Below are 12,257 nucleotides of genomic sequence, written 5' to 3'. Positions count from 1 at the left end.
AAAGTTGTAAAATGCATTTTTTTTGTACAAAAAACACTTCATTTTGTTATTAAAATTGTGGTTATATAAATCATTTTTTGTTTTCAAACATTTTTTGTTCGTTTCAATGCCAATGTTATCATAAACTATGTTTCAATAATATTATACACATATTTTAGGATATTTCATCCAAAAAAAGAGGCTGATTTTTCAAGTTTTAACAAATCAAGGTGTTGCAATACTTTTTTCCATGTGTATAGTATATTCTCTTTCTTCAACAAGCAATACAATAAATATAATAGTAAGCATCACATAAAACATTTATTTTAAATACCATTTATATAATTTCTGTGCAAGGTGTAAACTAATGAAATATAATATTGGATCAAGATTTTGATTAATACAATTTAACTATGAACGACCGAAAGACAAACAGCGGTCTACAAGCAATCTGAACCGCACTATAAACCGGAGTGATATCAAGTGATAACTTTTAATTGTGCCAAAAAGTCAATATGCTACAAATTAAGCTGCAGTTGTAAGTTTTGTAATTTTCAAAGTTTTGTTTGTAACTGATTATCCTCGCACAGACTGGCATCATATTTGATCACTTGAATTGTTCTGTCATCAAATCCTATCCATATATTGTCAAAATAATCAACAGCAAAGCTACATGGTTTTTGCTTATGATGAATTATATTTAAAACTTCTCCTCGGTTACTGATAAGATGTTGTCGAAATCTAACTCGATCCATAACTGTAATATTACCATCACTAAGAAATCCAGCCCCAATGAAAGAGTGTGATACGGCCTCTTGGTTCGATTCATTTGGAGGGTATCTCATTTTTGGCGATCCATTTTTATCAAGTAGTACTATCCATGACGATTTTTGTTCTGGAGAACAAGTTATACAAATATCACCAGATGAATTTTCCGCTATGGACACAGGATTTGCTATTGCAACTTTCAAGTATGGAATACAGATTTCTTTTGTAATTTTTTCAAACGATGTCCAACGTATGATTGCGTGATTTTCCGTGGTAATCTCGGAACTCTCTGGTTTTGGACAGAAAACCATACATGCTATGATATCTGTATCTGAGGACAATGCAGGAGTGCAAATTGATATCATGTACTTCGGTTTTATTTTACTGTGAGATACTAGTTTGTAAAATTTCCTCCTACGATTTATTGTACCATTGTTGACCTGCAGCTTTTTCAAAGAACCTTTGTTCTTTAAACCTACCAACAAGTAATGTGCTTTACTTCTAGCGGCTGTGACTGGATGTTCTCCTACTGATGAAATAAGCTGTGTTAAAATTGGTTCTGACGTACTGAGATTTATTTCGCAAATGTCTTTTCCTATCAACCATGCATTAAATTGGTTGCCTTTCGGGATTATGTACGAAATGTCTTTTTCGCAAAGAACTCTTTTTACTATTACATGATTGAATTTTAAATTCGTGGGCTCTGTCGAGTTTTCATCAAAGTCACTAGCCTTTTCATCTTCTTCAGTATTCTGTGTGCAACTAGAAATGACCACTAAGTTTCCATTTCTGTCCACTTTTTCACTTCCCATATCCAACATTTCTTTGTCTTGGTGTCTGTCCAGCCTGTAATTTTCAAAGTGACCAAAAAGTCTACGATAATACTTAGTCGTTGAATATCTCTCACTGATTTTAAAATTTAGTGGTTCAAATTTAGGAACAATTTCTGATGAACAGTTGTATTGAATGATTTCAGTAAGCTGTGAGTGGTATGCTGCAACAGAATCAGATGTTAAGTCAACTTCTCCCTGTTGAACACATCTTATAACATATTCAATAAAGTTTTGACGATCAGTATTCAAACGTATGAATCCGTCGAAAATCCTGTTTGCCTCGATTTCATATTTACTTAAGTTATCCATTAATTCGTCTTCTATTTCATCAAAATGTTTTCTTATAATTTCTCTTCTAGAGCGAATTAAATCCTTTTGTTCTTGAACTGACTTATTATAACACTGCTGAACGTCTTTGGCAAGTTTCAACGCTGCTTTGATTTTGGGGAGTTTGGTTTCCTTTACCGTTATTGTTTTCTCTCGTAACGCATGAAGGTTGTTTTCCCCATATGTTTTTAGTTTTGTCTTGGAACACTTGCTGTGTTTTTGTTCCCCGGTTATGCAGTCATCGCATATCAATACTTTGCAATCTTCGCAGTAAAATCGAACGTCCTCTGTCTGATGATCTTTACATAGATCTTTAATTGTATAGTTTTCATACTCGCTGCAGCACTCTGAAATAGAATATATCAATATAAATCTAATTAAAGAAACTGACTGTAATAAACGTCAACGACACTTTGTACCAATGACACACACAGAGATGACATCTAGATAGACAATAACAGTGCATTGACTTAACATTTCAACGATATAAGGATGAGGCTTAGAAACGGGGAAATGCGAGGCTGTGCCGAGCATTTTCCTCGTTTCGGGCCGAATCCTTATATCGTTGATATGTCAAGTCAATGCACTATTATTGTCTTTATACTGCAATCTAAAAAAAAACATTTTCAATTGTTGTTTAGTGTGTTAATGTTATTTATTTGATTTAAATATTGGGGAAAATCCCCCTTTAAAAAGGCCTTATATCACACAGGCGAAGAAATATACAACACGATGAAATGTACATCATTACATGTTGAAAACCGCAATCAATGGTGAACGAATTCTTTGTTTACAGACTAAAATATCAACAATAAACATAAAACATAATGATTTATAGGTTGCAAACAAAAAATATAAATAAGTGAAATATGTTTTCCCAAAAAATGTAAAAGAAACAAGTTTGAGTCGTTAAACGCATCGTTGTTAACATTGGAAACAAGAACAGGTTGAAGAGGTCGTATGAATAATTAAATATAATTTCGACAATTTTTATTTAAATATTCATGAGGAAAAATTATATCAGGTCAGTGACTGTATATGACATAGAAATATACAGTCAACGCATTTTGACTGCTCAAATAAAACGAGTGCAGTATAAAGGCTAATACACAGTCGTCGAATTTAATAATCGACCATTTTCAATTCCAAACTATGAATAATTTTTATGCTAGCTTAAAGCAAGGACCAATTTGAGAAATTCATCTATCGTCTTGGTACAGAATCTGTCTCAATTGAATTGAAATTCAAACTATGACTCTAAGATATTTGGAAAAACTCAACATACAGATAGGAAAAAACCAAAAGACATCTATTGAAGTTTAACCCTTTTTAATAACATATTTAATCTCATTATGTTCTGAGGTATTACGTATTTATCAATCCTGACACTGCAATTTCAGAATTTTATCATTACATGAGCATTTCACAATTGATATGAATATATAGAAACATTAAATTAGTGTGAATTTTACTGCCTAGTAGGATGAAGTCCAGTTGAGCATATATGTATGATCAAATCAATTCTTACGTCTTTTATAAAATTATTTTCTGTATTTGAGCTTTGCACAATATTGAATACCATAAATCTATATGTGTAAATTTGCCAATATCTGGCAGTAGATCTGACATTTTACTTTTCATTTGATTTTTTTATAAAGTTCACTTGTCTTGATAAGATAAAAACAAAATAAAAGTAGGTCAACACTGGATGGAACATACTTAAACTAAAATATTTATGACAACACATTACATAACTATCTACAAATAAAGTCATGTATTTACAGTGATAAGTTATGAAACATTATCTTTTCGTCAATCAATCGACTTGTCAATACATGTGTATAAAAGCATTTGCACCAATATTATTCAAGTGGTTTTCAATTGTATCATTTTATCAAAGTTTTAAATATTTTTAATTTATCAAAATAAAATTTCGTCAGATTTTGTCTCTCTCTCTTCTTTAATATTTGCCCTGTATCTTCTAGATGTTAAAACATGCAACTTTTATTGATGATGTGTTTAAAAAAATGTAAAGCACAGTAAAACAATTCAAGTCAGTTCTCATGGGAAAACCTAGGTCTAGAGGAAAAGACATCCATAGTAGTCGGTGAATGTGTTGCTTGGGCCGGTAACCAGAAGCATTCTTATGTCTTACGAACGTCTAAAGAGCGTCTTAAGATTTAAGAGTGTAACAAGACCTAACCTCAGACCTATCTTAGAATTATTGACAGCTCTTAATGTTTTGAGAAAGTGCATGATTCAAGAATGATTCTTAAGTCTACCTTAAAGCGTTCTTACTAGTTCCGGTAACACAAAATCATTCAGCAAGGAGGGAAAAAAAGATTACCAGACGTAAAATTTCTTCAAGAATAATAATAAATCAAAACATGGGGGAAACATGTACCTTCTTCCAAAAGTTCATAACATTAATCTAGAAATATGAAATGAGGCATTGTGAACTGGTCAGGTAGCTGGACACATAGATGTTCGTTACCAACCAATCATTAATAAGTGTAACTCTAACCTTTGGTCGTGGTTTAGTTCCCATTTATTATGGCGTATTCCTTCCTTAGTATTCTGTCTACTGTTTTCTTTGCAATGTTTACTATTTAAGTGCACATGTTCCTATATCAGTTGCATATATATATATATATATATATTAAAATAAGTAAAAAATGTGGGAAAAAATATAGATAAAGTGAAATAGTTAAGTGATTTGGCCGAAATGAAAGTATGATAGAAATTAGCCTTCGTCATTTATTCAAGATTCAAATCCTACAATTAGCATGTTACATTAATAGGGCTCTCAAAAGAAAAGAAAAAAAATCACTGATGGATTCTCCTGGGACAATCATATTTCACTAGAATAATAATGGTCTGTAAGTAATTAAATTTATTTCATGTTTGAAGCGGTGCTGACTGCAAATTTTAATTCCATTTGACTTTTATCAAAAATTATTTCCCTCAATTTAAATGGGTAATTGATTGTTGTGCGCATTTTATCGTTCATAAAACGTTTGTATGATTCATTAAGGCCATTCTAATTTCTTTGCGAGGAACCTAACACGGAGGCGCCGGAAAATTATTAAAAACTCGGAACCTGAAAACTATTACGATGCAACTTAAAGGGGAAATAAGACCGACCCAAGAACAACCTGAGGGAGCTTTGATTTACACTCTTTGAATGATCTTATGATTATCTTATCTTCCCATTAATTCAATACTTTCGATCTCTCTCAATTAAATTTCTTGTTACCGGTCCAAGGGTTAGATTTAAGCTTTAGGTTACTTATAGGGAGAGCGAGTATGGGTTTGTTACTTACCTGCCATCGTTCTACCAAAGCCGAACAAATAATCAAAATAGGACGATATACTGAGACATCAATGTTTTCCACAAGCTGCTCCCTAAAACACAATCAAATCAATTAAGCAATCAGTATGAGGGTTTTTTTTATGTAAAAAAACATTAAGATAGCGGTTATCAGAAAATAACGCTCTCTGAAAGTTGTACGTTCGAATGACTTTTCTGGATTTACCTTCACCATTTAGCATTTAGAACCCCTTGATGTATTTAGACATACAAAATTTAGGAGCTAAAAGAATAAATGGGACATTAAAGAATAACCAAATCCATACAATACCAACTTTACTTAATGTTGTAAATATTGCGGACTGTTGGGCTTTTATTTAGTATGCAGGGTCTTGATTTTGATTGGTCAAAAGTATGACAGGACTTATTTGGACTTATTTGTGAGTATGTTTTATATATGGGACAGTTGAGGACCACCTCCAGGTGCGAGAGTTCTCGTTGCGCTGAAGACCCATATGTGGCCTTCGACTGTTGTCTGCTCTTTGCTCGGGTTGTTGTCTCTATGACATATTGCTCACTTCCATTCTCAATTTAGTTGGCCACAAATGGTTGGAGAAAACTGACCTCGTGCAAAGATAAGATATGAATACCGACACGATGTTTGGGGCCGTGAGTGTTCATAACTGTATCAAAATTCATATTAATTATTGTTTTAATTTATAATGACCAAATAAAGGCAACAGTAGTATACCGCTGTTCAAATGTTATAACTTATAAAAACAATATTTAAATTTTTCACAAAATTTGCTTTATTGATTACCTTTATAATAGATCTTTTTACACGGATCCTATACAAATTTACGTGTCTGTACACAACTCTGTCTACGAAAAAATGAGGATCCGAAATAATGATTTAACCAACGACAATTCTAACTCTGAACGTACCAGTTCTTAACCTTACTCCTTGACGCCGAACATTAACTGAAAAGTCATCAATCATCAATACCAATTTTCAAGTCGTTTTTTTTACATTGTCGGGAATCGAATCTAAAACCCCGCATTCGAGGCGAGCACGAGACCACCGACGCTGTCCAATAACATATATCGCACTCACCATGTTGTAATATAGCTTAGAAGCTAGGTTGTGATTGCAGTCAACATAACTCTATATTGCATATATATATTCATTAGATTGTTTCACTTTTCAAGAAAGCTTAAAATATTTAATCGTATTCATAAAAAAAAATGATTATGAAAATATAATGAAAAAAGGAATAATAATTGAATTTTGCATTAAATTATCATATAGTCAGACATCAAAAAGAGCTACCTACATATTGCTCTCTTGAATAGGAGGCACACTTGTAAAGATATATTTGTATCTTTGTTTTATAATATGTATGAGTTTCATTTGTAGAAAAATAATATTGGATGTTATCAAGTATTCTGTAAAAGTGTATATCCTATCAATATCATTATGATCATGTTTTATACTCATTATAATTGGTGGATTTTACCATTATTCCTGAGATTACTATGCAATTTTCTGTGTCATTATACTTTACGATTAGATTTTCCTCTGAGTTCAACATTTTTGTGATTTTAATTTTTACATTGTATAATAATGTGTTTAAACCCATATCTATATTAAATTTACTTACTTCCACATATCACGTCTTCAATGCCTAGCACAACAATAGAAGTGTTACCTGTCTGATATCTTATATACCTATAAATATTAAACGGGAAATTACGTAGTGAATCACATAATTTTGGGAAACTCAGTGTTAGTAATGAGGGTAATAATATTTTTTATCAATATATATGTAATGCGCCCGTTGTAATGAACTCCTTCTGTAATATAAGATAACGTTAATGTTTCAACTTGTTGATTCGGAGACTGTATTTTATTATCATGAATTATTCATAGGTTAAATCAGTATCTAAAACCGGAGCGATTAAAAAAATAACAGAATTACAGTTTTACGTTTACCTATGAGATTATATCAACATTATGAAGTATTACTCAACATGAAGCCAATTCATTGACGCTAAATGATGACTCTCAAACTACAATGTTCAGCAACTACGAATTGCAATAAATATAAACGATAAAAAAGGCAAACATTTAAAAAAACAACACAAACATATATTGGAAGTAAGCCATTTTTAGACTTTTATGGAAGCATACTGGTAATATTGTTTTTGTCTGTTAATAATAAATATAACAAATAGTTTAACTCTTTGTTGAAATCATGCTTTGATCGAGCTTTTAATTCTTGTTAATTTAACACTTTGGCCATTTCTTGCTATTTGTTTTATTTGTTTTCCTCTTATATTTGATATGTTTTAGTTTGTAACCCAGATTTTTTTTTCTCAATCGTTTTATGAATTTCGAACAACGGTATACTACTGCTGCCTTTATTTTAGTCTTGCGTACCGATATATTAAGTGAATATTTTTCCATCTGATTTTTCCATTTTTTTTTGTTGTTGTTGGTACTGCAAGATCGCACATAATGGGAGGGTTAAGGGTTTACAATCGTGTTCACTATAGCCACATTCTGTATTTCATTGTCGCTAGCAAGAAACACGTGATCCAAAAGTTGTTTTTTTTTCCTATTCGTTTGTTTTTCTTTCAATCTGAAGAATTCATCTGACCGTTGGTTTTGTCTTGAAGGCTTTACGGTGACCTGTAATTGATCGTTATCAATGATTGGAATCATTTGTAAAATGAAGTATACCATTGCGACTAATAAAAACACCTTCTGTGTCTGATCTTAGGACTGATAGTTTACACTGGTGGAAGTATGATACTTTTTAATGACGGTTTCTTTTCTTATGCCTGCTTCTTGCTGAAAATATTGCACAATTAAATAAAAGTAGGGTAAAAAAGACAAATTTCGATGGATGCGATGAATTAAGTTAAGTTAGTGAAAACTGATTACTAATTCAGTCATGTTTTTGAGATTGTATTTTTACCTTTCCTTGTTATTTTGATATTCCTGTTTATTTTATAACTTATTATTTATAAGGTACACAAATGTATGCAAATGTTACAAAGAGGATGAAGCTGATATAATTTTGTGAAAGGATCACAAGCATATAATCAGAAATAAAAATATAAAAATATAACCATTGGATTTATATTGATTGATATTTGATAATCGTCCACTGTAACACATGTTCTCAATCTTCAGGACTAGAAAAATGAACAAAAATTGACTTAAAACATGCAAAAGACTTTCAAATTGAACTAAAATTTGAAGTTTAAAGTAAAACTACATAAATACCGAACTTCAATGAAAATGAAAATGGAAGGTCCATAATCAAATGACAAGATTAAAAGCTCAAACACACCAACGTATGGATAACAAATGTTATATTCCTGACAACACAGTGGGAACAAAAGCACCAGGTCTAATAGGTACGATGTCAAAAATAGGGATACAGCAGTCAACATTGTGTTATTAATCTTTATAATAAAAGGCATCCCGTTTCAATACGGATTTTTATTTTCAAATTACTTATTATCCTTCCTATTGTGATATGAGGAAAATCATAGTCATCTATTCAATATGACAATAAATTCTGTAAAACGTTTAAGTTTTTCTGTATAAACAGGTATTCTTTGTTCGTGAACAATGACGTTATTCTAGAAATTATCAAATGAAAAGAAAATAGAAAATTAATAGGTGAAAATGAATACAAGACTTGGCATCAGATTAGTCCCCGAGGGTATCAAAGCCTTAGAAGCCAGTACTTCGATACTGACATTAGATAAGTCCGCAAGGGTATCACCAATCCAGTAGCCAGTACTTCAATATTGGTATAAAAATATGAATATCGTTCGATTGAAATTTAAAAAACAAATTGAAACATTTCTAAATTAAGAAACATTTCTCAATCACGCAAAGACCCGAATTCTTGTACGAATTAGGCTATACTAAATGTCATTTTTCTTTTGGTCAGCTCTTTAAACTCTTTATTAGGTTTTTGAAATTTTCCAAATATGCTGTGATAAAAATAAGTTAATTTAAGGACAAATATTACTTAATACATTTTTTTCTGGTGATTACTTGCATTAGCTTGGAAATGACAATTATGGTCATTTTAAAGTCTTTCGTAATTTATCTCTGATGACTAATGCAAATGTGCATGAGTTCATCCTCTAAAAATATTTTTATTGAAACTATATACGTTTGTTAACGTACCGTTAAATTTGATTTTCAAGTTCAGTGCACATCATATTTTATCTTAAAATAACATTCATATCATTTCAAGTAACCTATATATTACGTCAATTGTTCGTTGTACTTCCGAAACCCAATAACCTGTAGGCGGAATTATAAAGAATAGATTTCATGGTAATATATTAATACCAAATCATATTGAAAGTAGAATTTCATTTAAATTTAAAGCTATCTTGGCAAACTAAAAAACACTTCTGGACTGTGAAATGTGCCAGTACAGCATATCGTATACCTGCGTGTCAATAGGATTAATCAATCGTCTTTATATTCTTGATTATTCTTATGTCGAAAATCTGTATGTCTTGAATAGAAAGAGAGGGACTCAGGCATACACGTATTTCAAAGACAGTGCAATCGAACGACACATAAAAACTAACGATCCTCTTGACGTCAATATATGGTTCTCCTAACAGTATTTATCTCCCTTTACAAGCATTAAATTGTCTCATGTCTAATAAAAAGTTGGACAATTTTATATCTGCAATCAACACCAAAATATTAAATATACATCAGGGAACGCAAACATGAAAACAGAAAAAAACTCTGGTGCATGATTTTTTATTATTAATTGTTTTTTTACTTTTAACATGTTTGACTAGCTGTCAGTAACTGCAAGTACTCTTAAGGTAGCACAATACAAAGATTTTTCTCTCCCAATCAGACAACTTTAAACTGATGTAATTCATTTCATCCTTCTTTATATTTTATAAATGAGGTACCAAAAGAAAGAAGAAAGATTAATCTTTCAAATTGTGATAATTTCATTATGACTTAATTATTACATTATTAATTATTATGTAATTAGTCGCTATATTGTGATGTCCACACTTGAATGAATTTAGCGTCTTTGTTTTTCATAGCATCCCAAAATATTTTATAGATTCTTGTACAACACAGCTTGACCTCCAAAACTGTGTCTCAGATTTCCAAAAACGTCAATAGAACAAATTTTATACCCAATTGAACTTAGTGGTCTCTAATGAATTGATGTTGCAAACTTCATTGAAGATTTATGAGAGAATGAAATACAATTGGAAAAATCTGAGACACAGTTTTGGAGGTCAAACTGTGTTGTGCAAGAATCTATAAAAAAAAATTAGGATGCTATGAAGAATAAAGAAGCTAAATTCATTCAAGTATGGACATCACAGAATGGCAACTAATTACATAAAAATCAATTATGTTATAATTATGTCATAATGAAATACTAATTACATAAAAATCAATTATGTTATAATTATGTCATAATGAAATTATCACAATTTGAAAGATTAATCCTTCTTCTTTCTTTTGGTACCTCATTTATAAAATTTAAAGAAAGATGTTAATTTAGCCTCTTGATACTATTTGTAATGCTTTTTTTGTTATTTAATGTTTACTTATTTAGATTTTATTCTCGTCTTTCTATACCAGCTTTGATAAGTGTTTGATATGGCTATGAAATTTCACTTCTGTTCTCCTACTATGAACAAAAAATATTTCCGTATTCCATTTACCTGTGTACATTATTTTATTTGGCAGCATTTTGTCCAAGGTTATCGTTGTCTTTCTGATATCATTTAAAATCTCACCCTTTATTTTATTGTTTTTATATTTGCATTGTGTCATAGATCAAATTCATTCGTTCAGTGTATGTTCACTTGTTTGTGCTAATAATAGGTTAGACAATACTTGGTCATGTTTTATGAAGATTTAAGCCCAAGGCGAAGCCGAGGGCTTAAATCTTCATAAAACATGACCAAGTATTGTCTGACCAATTTAGAACATATTCACACTTTCGAGTGACCTTACAAAATTATCTTTTCCCATTGTTATATTCAAACCTAAGTAAGAGTTCACTTTTTTAATGAACTGACTAAACTAAATGTTAAACATAGGTAATGATCATTCCAATGGATGGAATGAAATAGGACTGACATAGTTTGTGAAGGATAAATTGTTTTCTTCTGCTTCAGGTAATTCTTAATATTTATATATCTTTAGATTTGTTTTTATTTTAAAAGACAACACAATTTTATATATATCCTCTTTTTGAAATTTCATTTTTTTTTATAAATATAAAACCCTCAGTATGAAGATTTTAATTCAGACCATTCAACATAAATGTTTATTTTTTATTGTTTAAATTGAATGTCTATTGTGTTTCTCACACAAAAAAATATTTTGCTTTATATATCAGCAGTCTGGCATTGTTTTCTTGAAAGAAAAAGAAAATTAAATATCATTTTATCATCATCCTTACCATTTTTTTGTCTTTCTTAGTATATATGTGTACAATTAGAAAATGTATGAAATTTTGCAGAATTGAAAAATTGAAAATGTTTTTGTTTTAATCTTTCATCTTTAATCAGTAGGCTTTTGAAAATGCCTCGGGGGATTTTAAACTTCGTTAGTGAAGCTATTAAGAGTTTACTTTCATAATTAACTGACAATTAAAAGTCATTCATGTATAGAATTTCATAGTGCATGGAAAACCTTGTACTATAAAAATTAAAGGGCAAAAAAATGACTTTTCGTTGGACGAGAAGGGATGAGTATGTTCTAATGTGTCTTTTGATTGAGTTAAGCCATTTCAATTGATATTTTATAGTGTGTAATATTACACTTTTGTTTCAGGTATCTTTTAAAACGTTTAAACCCACTGCATTTGTTTGCACCCGTCCTTAGTTAGGAATCTGATGTTCAGTGGTTGTCTTTTTGTTGATGTTGGTCATAAGTGTTTCTCGATTATTTATATATAAACTCATCATAGATAGAAACCAGGATTCAAATTTTATATTTACGCCAG

Source organism: Mytilus galloprovincialis, chromosome 6 (genome assembly GCF_965363235.1).
Source record: "Mytilus galloprovincialis chromosome 6, xbMytGall1.hap1.1, whole genome shotgun sequence".
In the NCBI taxonomy this organism is placed as follows: Eukaryota; Metazoa; Mollusca; class Bivalvia; order Mytilida; family Mytilidae; genus Mytilus; species Mytilus galloprovincialis.
This window is presented reverse-complemented; position numbering follows the sequence as displayed.